Source organism: Leptinotarsa decemlineata, unplaced genomic scaffold (genome assembly GCF_025532065.1).
Source record: "Leptinotarsa decemlineata unplaced genomic scaffold, Ldec_3_MD MMD2_tig00026328_RagTag_RagTag, whole genome shotgun sequence".
NCBI classification, from domain to species: Eukaryota; Metazoa; Arthropoda; class Insecta; order Coleoptera; family Chrysomelidae; genus Leptinotarsa; species Leptinotarsa decemlineata.
In genome coordinates, this window is record NW_027412688.1 from 6,840,991 (window position 1) to 6,857,313 (window position 16,323).

At 35.5% G+C, this 16,323-nt stretch overlaps 1 long non-coding RNA gene across 1 annotated transcript; it reads right to left on the minus strand.

The window, feature by feature from the left end:
- Nucleotides 1–10,275: 10,275 nt before the first annotated feature.
- On the minus strand, nt 10,276–12,041 carry LOC141485571 (uncharacterized). Its single transcript, XR_012467289.1, has 2 exons — nt 11,125–12,041; nt 10,276–11,059 (listed from the first exon to the last, which is right to left on the minus strand). It is a non-coding gene; the product is annotated as an uncharacterized lncRNA (long non-coding RNA).
- Between the last annotated feature and the right edge of the window lie 4,282 nt (nt 12,042–16,323).

Below are 16,323 nucleotides of genomic sequence, written 5' to 3' on the forward strand. Positions count from 1 at the left end.
TCTCAAATCTAATATCTAATAAGAATAATTTAGAAAGTCTTCTACATTATATGGTTCTATTTCAATTATTCAATATATAAAAGTAATGAAAAAAACACAAATGAAGCTAGAAACAAGATGTACCAGAAGGGTACTATTAATCTCAGTTCTAGCCTTGGGCCTGCTACCTACTTGTTCAAAAGTATTAGAAAAAAATAATGAGTTTTCAAATCAAATGTTATTTAAATTCATTCAATATTTCACCAATCAACCAGTCAGGATTTCGTAAAGAACACAGCTGTAGGTACAACTGCTCTCTTGAAAATAACTGATGATATTTTCGAAGCTGCTGATAAAGATAACACGACTGCTTTAATCTTCTCCAAGGCTTTTGATACCATTACTTATCCAATTTTATTTGCAATTTGACCTTCATCAGGTTTTCTGAACCTGCTATAAACTTAATTGAAAGATATATTAAAGATCGTTCAGTTTGTAAAAACTTCGATGGGAAAATCAAGCAGTGAATTTATTGAATTTGGAGTGTCTCAGGGATCTATCTTTGGACCCTTATTATTTTGCGTATACACTTTTGATCTAGTTTCTGTTTTAAGACATTGTAATTCACATATCTATGCGGATGACACACAACTATATCTATCATTCAACCCTGATGTCGTTTCTATTGCTAATCGAAAATTGAATGAAGTACTAGGTCGTCTTATTTCAGCATCTGAAGCTCATAACTTCAAAATCAATCCAAACAAAACTAATCTGCTTGTTTTTGGTACTGATCGTAGCTTGGTGGAAAGATATATTAATATTGTCATTGGTGATACAGTAATATGCGCCACGAACGTGACAAAAAATTTAGGTATCGAAATGGACTTGAATTTAAGGTTCACAAAACATGTCACAAAATGTGTTCAAAGAAGTTACATGCTTTATCCTCATCGTCGTTTATTATCAATAAGTTTCAAATAAAATTAACAAATGTACTTGAGTCAATTCAATTCAATTCAATTTTATTTTCAGAACCATTTTACATACAATCATCAATATCAACACAATCAGTAATGTGAAAATAAATAATATAAATAAAATAATGAATAATAATTAGTTGTTTGAGTTTTTTTTAATGACTCACTGAAGTAGACTCACGCTAGGCAAATTTAACCTGTTTTGTGATGTCTAAATCAGCGTGGCATTTGTACAATTGTATGTCTTATGTATAATTATATTAATATGGTAAGTGAAGCTTTCTTACATTTTTTATAGAAAGACGATAAAAGAGAGAATTTAAAATTGGGGTTCAAATGAGATTGGAAAATTTGAATCATTTCGATTGGGGTATAACCACTTATTGTGGTATTATTGTTAAAATTCGGTAGTGTGTGTAGTGCTTATACACACGATATATACAAAACATAAGTAAGTATTGATTTCAGTATGAAGTTGGAAATTTTTCTGCGTGATTATGTACATACTCTTTCGCCTCTTTTTTGAATAGTTTGGAGGAATATCTTTTAAATTTTTAGGTAAGACGTTGAATATTTTTGGACCTTAAAAGAAAAAAGAATTCTGGGTAACCGTTTTATTAAAGAATTGAATTTTTCGTCCTGGTTCATTTTTGATCTAGTATCTCTTGAATGTTTCTATATAAATATATAGTGATTGAATATTCAACATGTTAGTTTCTTGATATGACTCTCTTGTTGAAAATACTCTATTTTTTTCAAGATAATTAATAATGAAATGTTTTGAGCGGTTTGTAATGGCCTAATAGCATTTTTGAAAGTTGCACCCCAAGCAGGAATACAAAATTTTATTATTGATTTGACAAGAGAGGTATAGAGTATTATAAGTTTTTTTGACAGTATGTCACGTAGTTCACAAAAATTGTGCATCAATACTCGGAGCCTTTTTGTTACAAAGCTTATATGTTTCGTCCATTTTAGATGCTGATCTAAAATAAATAACTCCGAGGTATTTTACAGATAAAATAATAATAATAATAATAACGTCTTTATTATTTCCTCTTACAATACATAAAAAAAATCCTTCATAATATATTTAAGAAAATAAAGGGCGAAGTTCAACTCGGCAGCGGAGAGTGCTACTCTGTTGTTCTTCCACTTAACCCTGAAAAATACCTATGCGTACCTATTGAATGATACAAAAGAACAATGAAAAAAAAATTTTAAAAATGTCTATACAGTTTTTGGTGAAAGCGGCAGTTTTCAACCTTGTTATGTGAAAATAATAAATAAAACCTACTGATAAGTCCTGAACAAAAGATTTTCAAGTTGGGTTTTGAAAGTTTGGATTCTTCCTGTTTTGAAATTTGGTGGGATGAGATTATATATCTTGCAAATCTGGTAACTAAACGATCTCCTGAAGAGTTCAGTTCTGAATGGGGGCGGGGACAAAATTCCTCGATGTCTAATATTGACATTATGAACATCAGTGCGGAATGTTACTTTCTGATGAAGATAGGAAGGTATTCCGGTAAAGATGATTTTATGAAAGAGATTTCCAGGATGTAAAAATCTTCTGTTTTCCATATTCAACCAACCCATTTCACATATTTTGTTGGAAATTCTTTCTCGCTTCCTTATTCCATATATTAACCGAAGGCATATACGGAGTTCGCATAATTGAAATTAGATAAAACCACGGTCTCGCAGAGTAAGGATTTCAACCTAATAGGAAGACATTAACGTAAACCATATATAACTCGTAAGGATGAGTATGCTCTTTGCACTGTTGTAATGCGTGGCTTGTTCTATGGTCTGACAGTCACAAGTATTTTGATTATTACAGTGCGGTATATGCATTTTTATGTTTTAGTTTTTGGGTTGATCACGAAGGGAGGAGGAAAAGATCAGATACTTTATCTTGTTTACATTCAGTGACGTATTAGGCCCAATTTTGTTTTGTATATATGTTAATGGACTTTTTCAGATAAATAACTCGGGCAAAATTATCAGTTTCGCAGATGATATTGCGATATTTTATATGCGGAAAAGTTGGCAAAAAGTTAAAGAAAAAGCGGGAAAAGATCTGGAGGTAACAAAAGATTGGTTTGATTGCAGAAAATTAACTTTCAATATCGGAAAAACAGTTTTTTACCATTTTGTAGCTACCAGTCTTCCCTCCCAGATTTCAATTCCTTGACAATCCACAACCAACTTCAAATCAAGTATGTAACTCATCTTAAATATCTTGGAGTCATAAGAAGAACTCGATTTTGAAAGATATTACATGAGCTGAATTTCACTTTTGGAAAGCAAGATAGAAAGAGCATGTTGATAGAAAAATCAGAGATTGTAGAATGGAGAAGAAACTATTCAAGAAAAATGAAGAAAGCCAGAGCACTAGGTGAATCTATTTTTTATTTGGATGAAACATCAATAAGGATCATACCATCTCGAAGGTTTGGCAGGATCAGAACATCAAAAGTGAAAGACAAGCCTTTATGGAAGGTTGTTCCACTTGTTTGAAAATTCCAGTTGGAAAAGGTCGTCGTCTTATCATGACTCACATAGGCAGCAGTGAAAGATGGATTGATGATGTTTGAATCGAAGAAAAATGGGGGTTATCATCAAGAAATGGATGCTACAGTATTCGAAGAATGGTTTCAAAACATACTTGTAAAACTTCGGCAGGGATCCGTAATAGTAATGGATAACGCAAGTTACCACAGTAGACGAGTCGAGAAATTGCCGACGTCGTGTTGGAAGAGAGCAGATATTACTGAGTGATTACAAATGAAAACTATTCCTTTTGAATCGACCATGTTAAAAGCGGAGCTCCTCAACTTGGCTAAACGTCATAAGTCAAAATTCGTTAGGTATGTCACCGATGAGACGGCGAAGACTGAAGGAATGTCGGTTCTTCGGTTGCCGCCTTATCACTGTGAATTGAATCCAATAGAGTTGGTTTGGGCTCGAGTTAAAGGATTCATCGCAAGGAATAATAAGACCTTAAAGAATTAAAGAAATACCTATACAGTGCTCTGGAAACAGTCGACCAAAAAGCTTGAAAAAAATGTATTCACAAAACAATCAGAATCGAAGCAGAGATGTGGGATCTGGATGATCGCATAGACTCATTATCAGAAAAAATTATTCCAGTTGTCATCAATCCTAATGAAACTGATTCATTCAGTGAAGAATCACTCAACGAATCCCTGTAGACTTTTTTCAGATTAAAATTATCGCGATGTCTTATGCGACGTAAGTATTCCCATTAAATCTATAAACTTGTTTCAGAATCAACTATAAAATCCAATAAGGAATATGAATCTCCATTTCCAAATCATCAAGAATATATATAAAGTGCAGCTACACTTTTCTACTTCTTGAAAATGTCAAAGTCGAAGCCGAAACGTCGAACAACGCAAAATTTTGAACGCGGTTCAACTCGAAATCAGATGTTCAAATTTCTAACCGCGGAAATCTATTCTATTTGTATACTTATCTAGTGATGTTTCGAATACTTTATTCATCTTCATTATCATACCGACGATCAATTTGATATTATCAGTATCAATGATAATAATAATACAAATTTATTTACATTAAGAGACGAATCATAACTACAAATTGTAATGTTCGATGTAAATAGGTTGGATAAAGAAAATGGATAGAGTCTTTAAAACGTCACCAGATGATACATATTTCTTTTAATGTGCAAAATTTTTTAAACGCAAGTTAATGACAAATTTGATTTCTTTTTTCAAAAATCTAATTCATCAAATGCAATAATTTATTGCCTTTCTACATTTGTACTTATTTGTAAATTTAATATTCTGATTATTTTATAGATATGTAGAAGGTAACAATTTTAAATAATAAAAACCTATTTCAAATATATACTGTCCTTCCCAAAATAAAATATTTAAACAAAATCAGTTTCCACCATATTTTGATTATCTGCTCATCATACAGAATATATCAATGGAAAATTCATATTAATACCCCCAGTCCGACGCCTATTAATATTATCTTAAATGTAATATCAGAAAAAACATTGAGCGGTTCTTTTGGCGGTATTTTCGCATTCTTTGCCGGTGTTTTCGCGTTCTTTGTCGCATATCCCTATTTTAATGGCTCGTTAGCGGCGTCCTCAAGGGATATAGAGGGTAGACATATCTCAATGATTTTGTGGGTGAATTGCAGTATTATTTGCTTGAGACGACTATGTTGCTTTCTTTGATGTAGCGACATGTTTGCATTCTTGAAATTCTTTTACTCTCAGACAATACTGAACGAACTATAGTCACACTTTAGTAACAAAAAAATTTTGACTTTTATCTCCAATTACATTTTGACATTGATATTATAAGCCAAGACATAACTTGTTATCATTCGCTAGAAATTCAACTAAACACGAATATAACACACGGAATGATTGACTTGATTTCAAGAAAATGTAAAGATTTCGAAAATGAAGATAGCCTCTTGGCTCTCTTTACCTCATATGTGAGAACGCGCTTAGAATATGGCTCGCTGATTTGGTTTCCTATTTACTTTTACAACCTTTTATGAAAATTCCCTACAGAACGAAACGCTCTCAGTTGTTATAATAAGCTATCAAATGAGTTGAACATGTTAAAAATGACAAGACATTCTACTCTGAAGTGCTACTCATAGGCAAGTGCTATTTTAACTACAACGATTATTTAAATGACACAATAAAAAACTCCGTTAGCCTCCAGTATTTTGGACATTTGATCAAAACTTTCATCCGATTTTGGAATGTCTACGTCGTTCTAATCGATCCTTTCTAGTTCGTGGTCCTTTAAATTTTGAATAATGCACATCAGTTCATTAGCACGACCAGCAGCGACTTATAGATTATGGCTAGGTTAGGGTAGATCCAAAGAGAGTGGGTATCTGTATCTGTAGAGTAGGGAGGGTGAGTGTAAGCCCACGCACTTAGGCCACATGTGACCCATTGTACATCCTCCCAAGGAGCTGTCCTCCTAGGTCGTCGTCCATCCTGTCCTTTCCAGGAAGGTGGACAGGTCGCTGGGAGACATCTCCTTTATATCGGCAGGTGTAGGCCAAGACTCGCCGAACACACACTCTCTTATTGACGATAACTCCGGGCACTCGCACAGGACATGCCTGACAGTCTCATCTTCCTGTTCACACATCCTGCATAGAGGTGTGTCCACTAGCCCCATATTATGTAGGTGTTTCCTTAGCTGACAGTGGCCAGTCAGAAATCCTACTGTAAGGCGTAGATTTTTCCTGGTCATCGCCAGATATTTCTTCGGCGCCAGCTTCCCAGGGTCGCCCAAGGTGATCCTGGCAAGATTACATCCTTTGATTTCATCCCATCTCTTTAAAGATTGAGCATGGGTGTAACATTTGACTAGTTCCGCAATTGTCGAAGTCATCAGGCCGTGGGTGCCACTTGGTCCTAAAATTCTTAGTCCAGCCGCTTCCTTGGCTAAAGAGTCGGCAATGCGATTACCTTTACTCCTTTCGTGCCCTTTAATCCACCTCAGGCTTTGGCTAAATCTTGGTGGCACTCTAGTGCTAGCCCTGAAGTAACACGGTGTCTGTTCAAGGCTAAGTGCTTGTCTGCTATCAGTGCAGATTGTTATGTTTTTGCCCGAAATTCTTTTCTTGGTTATTTCTTTTGTGGCGATTGAGATACCAGCCAGTTCTGTTTGGAACACGCTGGTATTTCTTCCCATTCCCCATTTGATCCTTAGGCTTAGTGATCTGGAGTACACTCCACATCCTGAATCTTCTTTGGTTTTTGAGCCATCTGTATAAATCCGTATTGCATTTGTAGCATCTGACTCTGTGTTCTGCTTAATTTGTATTTTGTAGGGTTTATTAAACACAAACCTGGGTTCAATTGCATCACTTGTTGCCTGCAGCAGAGGTTGCGCAGTAAGCGCTTCCCGCCATAGGCCCAGCCTCAATCGACCCATTCCTACTTCTAGGTTTACACCAGCCGTGTGCAATCGTACCATGGCCATTAACGCAACCTCCTTAACGAACAGATCCAGAGGGGTCAGACCCGTGATTACTTCCATTGCCGCGGTTGGTGTTGTTCTCATGGCTCCTGTGATGTTTAAACAAGCCAGTCGCTGTATTTGATATAATTTTTGGATGGCCGTTACTTGTAGAACTTTCGGTCCCCATGCAATGGCTCCATACGTTAACATAGGTCTTATTATTGCAGTGTAGATCCAGGCGACTACACGGGGTGAAAGACCCCATGCGCGTCCCACTGTCCTCCGACATTGCTCATAAGCCACGTATGCTCTTTTTGCTCTACTCTGTAAATGAGAGTTCCATGTTAGCTTCTTGTCGAGGATAATACCAAGGTATTTCACCTCTTCAGAGAAGTTTAGTTGGCTTTTGAAGATTTCGGGAGGTTTTAAGCCCGTTAAACTTCTTTTCCTGGTGAAAAGGACCATCTCAGTTTTCTTGGGATTGATCGACAGTGAGTGTGAGTGACAGAGAGTGGGTATATTCGACCCTCCACCGCAACCATCAAGGGTTTATTGTGCTCACACATATTCACCCTCGGCCAAATAAACCCAGCTTCTTAATGAAGCCGATTAGTTTGTATAGTGAGTGGTCTTTCAGGTAAGATGGTAATAGTACGGCTCTGCCGAATTCTTAAATCATGATTCGGTCCCCAGCGGGGCAGGCACAAAGTATGTGCACACTGTCTTTCGACAGTCAGAGTCTCTGCATATGACGATTGAAATGACAGTGACCTGTAATGTAATGACATTGTAGTTCACCCCTACTGTCAGAAGTCCATTGATCTTCTTGCCATCCAGGTGTTCAATCTGTGTTGGCAAAGCCGGAAGCGATGCCAATGACAGGTTCTGGTCCAATGAAGCTGCTTGCCGCACCCTCCTTTGCAAGGGAGTCAGCAGCATCATTGCCTTCCAAGCCAGCATGGCCAGAAATCCAGACAAGATAAATCTGTTAAGTCTTTCTATCAAGAAGAGTCGTTTTTGGCAATTTGCTACCAGTGTAGACGTTGCTCAGTAGGAGCCAAGAGCTTCCAACGCTGCTTGACTATCCGAGAATATTTGTATGGGGTTGAATTCTTCCAATCTCTCTGCACACAATTCAATAGCGTAAATTTCCGCTTGAAATACAGTCGCATAGGTTCCTAGGCAGGTTGAATCTCTGTCCTGGGTATTCAACTGAAAACAATTGCATCAGAACCGGAAGGTGGTTTGAATCCATCTCTGAACCAACAACTATCTGCTTTTAATATCTCCTTCTCCCGGAGGATCCAGTCTTCTTTACTCGGAAACAGTACTTTATATCGCAGTTCGTAGTTAACAGTTGGAGGCATAAATTCAGAGGTCATTTCCAGAATGCTGTGACTTCCTCTGTGAACCAACACTCTGTATTAAATTGATTTGTGCAATTGGCAATAAGCACAATATGTAGTCCACCTAGCCTCTCTCTCCAGAAAAATGTGAAGGATCTCCATGGCCGTTGACGGTATGGTACTGATGGCACCACTGGATAGCCAGACAAGCCTGTCTCTGCAAGCCAGAGAGCTTCGCCTGGGCCGTTTTCTATGAAGCCTTCAGCCACCAGGCAAATGCACCAACCGCAATCCCCTTGTTGTCAGGGTGGGAAATTTTCTCTATATGGTTGTTTAATGCTGAATCTGTCGATTTGCCGGTTTGTTAAGCATACTGGTGGTTATTCAGGGGGATGCATATAATGTAAGGCTGATTGGTCATACCGATTTAGGGTGTGGGTCCAACTGGGCGGTATATAGTTCCAGACCAGACTAGCTCTATACAATTTTATGAGAATAGATAAAATTATTTCCAGTCCGTTTTGAAGAAGAGCTGGAAATATACCATCCTCTCCAGGAGATTTTCAGGGCTGAAACGACTTGATTCAACTGCCGGTGCTGTGATAACCTTCTTGACGACCTCCCAATCGTTCTTTTTTGAGCGTTTAGCGCCCTCGAAGAAGCGAGGTCTGTTGTTATCAAGAGTCAGATTTCCAGGAAAGTGGTTTTCTATCAAAAGCGCCAACGTTTCTTTACTAAAGGTCGTGAATATTCCATCGGGTCGTTTAAGCGACCCAATTTCAGCAGTTGGATCTCTAGAGAAAATCTTGTGAATTCTTATGCTGCGAGGTAAATCAGAGATACTCTCAAAGAACTTCCTCCAAGACTCCCGTTTTGCCTTTCTAATTTCCTTATTGTATGTCGTTAGAGTAGTTTTATATACCTAACTTTGACATCAGTGTGCTTATTTACTTTTTTAAGGATCTTCCCGATGTGACGATTTAGTGACTTAACCAAAACATGATAAAGACCACAAGTTTTGCATGTTGCACTTGATAGCTTCAATTTCACCGTCGGACAGAAATAATCGTGAGGCATTTGCAGGAAATCTTTTTTTCCGGCACAACACATTTAGACAAGTGAATAGTGCGCAGTAATTTTCCTACTCGGTTTTAAGCGAGAAGGTACGTAAACATTATTTGTGGGAATTCCCAAAATTGCGTTTCATTTTCGAACATAGACAACATTTTAACAAAAATAAGCAAAGGAATGACCCCCGCCCCTACAGTGCTTACGTAATACTTGAACAGCCTCTTAGTATCGTGCCAAAATTGAGTAATATACCCGATATGAAATATTTTGTCTTATCAGTTCAATTCTATTTCTTTTATTTCTATTATTTATTGACCTACATGTTGTTTTCGTGTTTTGTGTTACCTATACATGTGCATATGTACTTCCCACATAGCAATAGATATTCCAGGTATATTTCATGAATATACATTTAAGGATATTGTATTATGCTATGAATATGCCATGGATATATATATATATATATATCTTCTGGAGAATATTCCCTGGAAGTGCTCCTGGCGAACCTTTGATATATTTTAAGAATATTCCTTGGGAATATTCTTGGAATATCTTATAATATTCTTAGAATATCTAAGGTATATTCTATTAAGAATATTCCAGGAATAGAACCCGAGGAATATTCATAAAATATTCAGGATATTCTTAGTTTATTGTAGGAATATACAATAGAGAAACACCATAGAATATTCTTTAAATATATTTTATGAATATTCTAGGAATATTTGGAATATTCCAAGAATGTGACGAGTAACCGCTATTAGGCATGTATATATTGCATTTTGATACAAGACTCACACAAGTAATAAAACACATAACATTCATAAACAAATATATTTTAAAAACAATATACACTGAAATATTTGACGTTTCAACCAATATTAAAAATAAAAAATCTAATTCAAAATATTTATTCACTGAATAAAATATTCCTGAATACTGTCATATTACAAATATTAGAAATGTATTCAAATTAGGATGTTCCTACTCTCAAACAAATGTACACTAAAAAATATACTAAAATAACAACTCTGTGAATTCATCAGCACTAATTAAAAAATAATAAATATAATCATTTCATTGAAAAAGAAAAAGTGTATTACATCAAGAAATAGGTTAGGTTTCTCACTTCGAAAAATAAACCCACAAATGAAGTATTTAAAATGAGTGGTATGATGGGTTCTTCAATGAATTTCACTTACTTAAAGTTATTCAAACTTTGCTCACCAGAACAGTTTTCCTTATATTTGTTCAACAATGCATCAGCCAGTGTTTCAATAGTAATACCTGGAACAAAATGTACATTAACGTTCATTATCACTATTTGAAAGTGGCACAATAAAACTGGAATAAAAATCAAATAGATATTTTTCGCATAGGTTACTCATGAACATTTACAACATTTTATGACTTAGAGAGCAACTTGCATTGTCTTGTTGAAAAGTAATCATTACGTTTTCAGTTTCTTAGCGCACCTGCCTATACCAGGTACCACTCTGTTTCCTTTTGGGCAAATTGATACTATCTTGAAAACGAGTGATAAAAATTATGAAAACAAATGATACAAAAGAATGTGTCATTCACTTACTTTTCTCTATTGAAGATACACAGCTGAAATCACTCTAGTTCAAACATGTACTTAGTCAAACCAACAAATCCCACACACCAACTCTCCTCGAACCTAAAATGAGGTATAGTAGGTTAATCACCATGACTTTACTATCGATACTATTGCATTTTACTTACTTTTCTTGAAGACTGAATAGATGCAACTCTCCTGCTTGAAGATCCAAAATCAAACTATTCGCTGTACTGCAAATTGGACAACCCCAAATTATAAATGGTACACTGAACGTGACAGAATTATACTTTGATAATAACACCAACACATCATGCATTACACACGCGAACCTGCCACGTCAACCGCCATGTTGAATCAAATGTCGAATTTAACGCAAATGTACCATGCATTAAGGGACAGCCGCTTTCACAGAGCTTATTCGACTGTCGCGCGCTACACTTCAATTTACCAATGAGAAACGTTTACTCCAATTATTCACTTCCCCATTTCTCTGTTTCCAGGATTTTTCGCTTTGTAATTAAATAATTTCAAATACAAAAAGACAAATAGGATGAGAATTAACCAATTTATTGATGCAATTGGTTCATTTATTGGCCCATTCAAATTTTTTTGTCGTTTCCAACAGTTGCTGTTGGAGCAATTCATCCAGAATCTTTGCGTTGAGTTCAAAAACTGGTTAACACTATCAGGGTTATATACATTAGGTTATGCATTCGATTAAGATCTTCAAATATTTTTGTTTTTAATAATATTGAATTATTTGAATACGTTATTATAAGATAATTCAAAATTCCATTGTATAGAATATTCCAAAATATACCGTGGGGATATATTCTAAGAATATACCATATGGTATATTCGATCGACAATATTCTTAGAATATTCAAGGGAGAATAATCCATTTATAGACATTCTATGCACATTCTTTCGGGAATAATCCTGCCATATTCATTCAAGCATATTCTATGAATATTCTAAAGGCATGTATATATTCCAAGAATATTCTATGAATATTTGGAATATATACGTTCGTTTTATGATAAACAGGGAATATTCCATGAATATCTAGTGCTGTGTGGGTTATTATATTTTACTCAATGTCTTGAATTCAGTATCAATAATTTGACCATGCAAAGTGTATTATACTATCGTGACACCATATATACACAATGTATCGTAAACAGGGAATAAACATTTTACTATTATTAATCTGAATTTAACAAATTTCACTATAATTCAAATTGATGTATCTATGTGTAACAATAGTTTATCAGAGCATGGAACTATTTTACATACATTTGGTCTAGTTTCAGAAAAAATCACATAATTTTCAGATTTTGACATTTTCAGTTCAGAAAATTATTTTGTGTGAAAAAAATTGGCGAATTGATGAGTATTCCCTTTTCAATGAAGATTTTTGAAATCAACTTTTGGTGTATGTGATGACCGAAAATCGATAATTTCGAATCATTTGTTGAGTATAGGTTCTGATAGAACTATATTATTAAATTCATTGATTTAATAAAAACACATAACTCAATTTTCATTTTTAGATTTTAATGACTTTAATGATATAATTCGAGAGAGCATTTATCCATTATTAGTGACGTTAGTTTAAGGTGAACTCTGATACTATTTGGGTCGTTCATTAAACTTGAATGTACATCATCTAAAAGTACATCTTCGTCATGTTTTCCAGGAAGTGTGTAGAATATATATAGCGTGTGCCAACTCGAATGGAAGTATAACATTACAATATAATAATTTTATTCCAGTTTTTCTTTCAATCTCCAAAAGTACACAACACGCTCACCTGTACAACAATCTTAATGAAAGAGAATCTGCGGCGGCCATGATTTGTGACCTAACCAAGGCCTTCGATTGTGTAGACCACATGCTACTTCTTCGCAAGCTAGAAGATTACGGATTTGGAGGATCTGCATTACTTTGGTTTGAGGCGTTCCTTTCTCATCGGCGGCAGAATGTTCTATTAGATGGAATTTCATTCGAGAAACGTTTCATTGGCAGTGGGGTCCCACAAGGTTCCGTTTTGGGACCGGTGCTGTTTCTCATTTATGTCAATGACTTAGTCCATGTTGACATAAGTGGTAAATTCACATGTTTCGCTGATGTCACACTATCCTCTGGCATAGCAATACCGCCTCCAACTTACTTGATCAAATCATCGTCGAATACTTATGTAAAAGACTAGCAGCAGGATGGCATGCAGTGAGGGTTGTTGCAAGAGAGTTAGACACCACTATCACAAGATCAGTTTATTTTGCCCAAATTGACTCCTATTTACGTTATGGGATTTGTTCCTGGGGAAATTGTGCACAATTCCGTCTCAATATGGTATTTATTCTCTCTACAAAAAAGATCAATTTGTGAAGCAAAAAATTCTGACCTTAGTACCCACAAAAAATATAAAAATCAATTTAATACCACCTCAACTTATAGTACACGTCAATCTTACTTTATTTCCCTTCCAACACCTATTCTAGCCCTTACACAAAATTCTATCATTTTCAATAGCAAGAAGTTATTCAATCACCTTCCCATTAATTTAAGGCGAATATATAATGAAAAAAAATTCAGAAAGAAAGTAAAAGAATTCCTTGTTGAGATATAGTGTGGACGAATTCTACCAAGGCTCTATAGAGTAATTGGCATGTAGCTTTGTGTAAACAAGTTATTGTAATCAACGCGAAATGGCTATCAATGTTCGTTACATAGCATTATATATTTACATTTACTCAATATTCATATATTCATGTACCTATATTTGTATCTGTTCAGCTGGGCTTAATATCGTTCTGTCCATATACTCTGCTCTTGTCTCTAAGCATTATTTTATAGTTTATATTTGTTAATTATCCTATATACACATTTCATTTTACTAGAATTTGCCAATAAGATGTTTAGATCTTGGGTAATAAAGCATATTTTGATTTGATTTGGTTGCCTTTCTCTGACCAATTTGGAAACCAGCTGTGTTGTGGTTCAGCCTAGCTTCAGTGATGAGACCTATAGCGGGTCGAAACAGCACTGTCTAGTGTCAAATGATAACTGCAATGTGTTTGGTATCTGGTTTTCTATGAGTTGCCTTGCAGTGAAAGACTACAGACGAATCTCATCGGCGGTCGAAGTCGAAACTTGACTTTCCAACTGACCGCCTTGGGAAGCCTTGTTTATCTTTAATATACGAAGAATGAGTTTTCTGTCGGTCCCACAGATGGCGTTTTCATGTGAGATGTCGTGGCCCTTACTTACTCTGGCTTGTTTTTTTAAGGACAACTGACTGCAGTAACCGACAATCCGATAGCTATGGTTTTACAAATATTTTCAGGCAGCGATATAAGGTACGTCACGCTGAAGACTATATTCATTTGGAAAACCGTCTGTGGCGTGTGTACGTGCTTATATTAGCACACAGAACCGAAATGAATGTTTCTGTCTGGATGTTGTTCCATGGAAGTATTTTAGCAGCTTGATTTAAATGGATACTTGTTGAGAGATGCATCTATTCACTTCTCTGTTACACTCTTTTTTTTCTGGAAGATGTATTTATTGGTTTAAATAATAACGAATCTATTGGGGCAGTATTCTGTGATTTCACAAAAGCGTTCTACTGCGTGAACCATGAAGCACTATTATTTAAACTTCAGTGCCATGGCTTTAGAGGACTGTCTATACAAGCTTTACAGTTATGTAACAGGCAGGAAGCAGTTAGTAAAATTCCAAGGAAATACAACGCATATTGAGAATAATACATCAGGTGTACCACAAGGTTAGGTTCTGAGTCCTTTCCTTTTTCTGCTTTATCTGAATGATCTGGTAACCATTGACATTAAAGGGGAGTTCACACTTTTTGCGGATGACACCACGATCCTTTGGCGTGGGATAAATGAAGATAATCTCAGGGACATCATATATAACTCTGGACCTCTATAGGGTTGAACAGTGATGCGATTCCTTCTGTTTCAACACAAATGAAACAAACATAGTTTGCTTCAAACTCAATTTTGACGACTTACTTATCTACTATTATTATTTTATAGTTTTATATGACAAGTAGCGATAGCTAATATGCTTTGTCAATAAGATATGAATCTTCGGAAAATAAAGCATATTTTGACTGTGACAATCGAACCCACCTGACGATAGGCAGACAAAACATGTCACTTGCGCAAAAGTCATTTTTCAGAAACATATCATTGAAGGCCCTAAAATATCGTTTATAAATAACTAGTTCATACAAGGATAACGATCAGAAAATAGGTAGCTGAACATAAGCGGCCCACTTGGGAGGGTACAGTTCCTGACAAAGTTGCCTGGACCAGAAGGAATTTATCCAGCAATACTGCAAAAAGGTCTAGAACAAATTTATAAAATTGAGTGAAGTCCTCAGAAAAAGTTTGGCCTGGTATACGTATTCAAAGCATAGAAACTAATCAGGGCCATCTTCACTTGATATCCTAGGAAAATTGAAATGGACTCTGTGAAGACCTTGAGTACAATTAGTATCATACAAAGAATATTACTGGAGTTTTTCTCAACACCAGATCTGTTTGAAGATGATCACTTGGTGATTGAAACACATGTCGAGGTGTTAAAATAACGGTTTGGTGTTGGGAAAAAACTCCAGTAATATTCATTACTACACCAAAGGTTCCAGACAGTGCATTAGTAGTATCATATCATTCACATTGAAAACAATAGTAAAACTTTGGCTTTTCACTATTCCATCTTGATACAAAAAAAAATTTGGGAATCTTCCAAAGAAAGGAAGAAATTAATCAATTTGAAAACCAGTAACCAGTGACAATGACAGTGTTCCATGTGTTTGTTACCATTCATTTAAAGTAGAACTCCTGTGAATGATATCTGAATTTTATTCCATAACGAATGTTTGGAATACAAACTGAGTAGAGAAAAGTATCTTTTGTATAATTCAGTATTCATGTAAAAGTATTTTTTTCAAAAGAATTTTCAATTTCGTGTAATTCAATGTTCATATGGAATTAGCTGTTTCAGGAGGGCTTTCTTCCAGTTTGTGTCCGAAAGTTGCTTCTTTGCATGATCTACATATCCATGTATAGAATTACTTGTTTTCAAATTGATTACTTTCTTCCTTTCTTTTGAAGATTCCCACATTTTGTTTTGTATCAAGATGGAGTAGTAGAAAGCCAAAAACTTTCCCAAAAATTAATCAGTCCTAAAAATATAACCCCTTTAATTCAAATAGAAAAAACTATTTGACAGGCTTATTACGGGCATAAGGAGTTTAGGATAGGTTTAGGAGAGCAAATATCAAAACTTATGTTTTCCACAACTTTCATATACTTTATTAAATTTTTAAA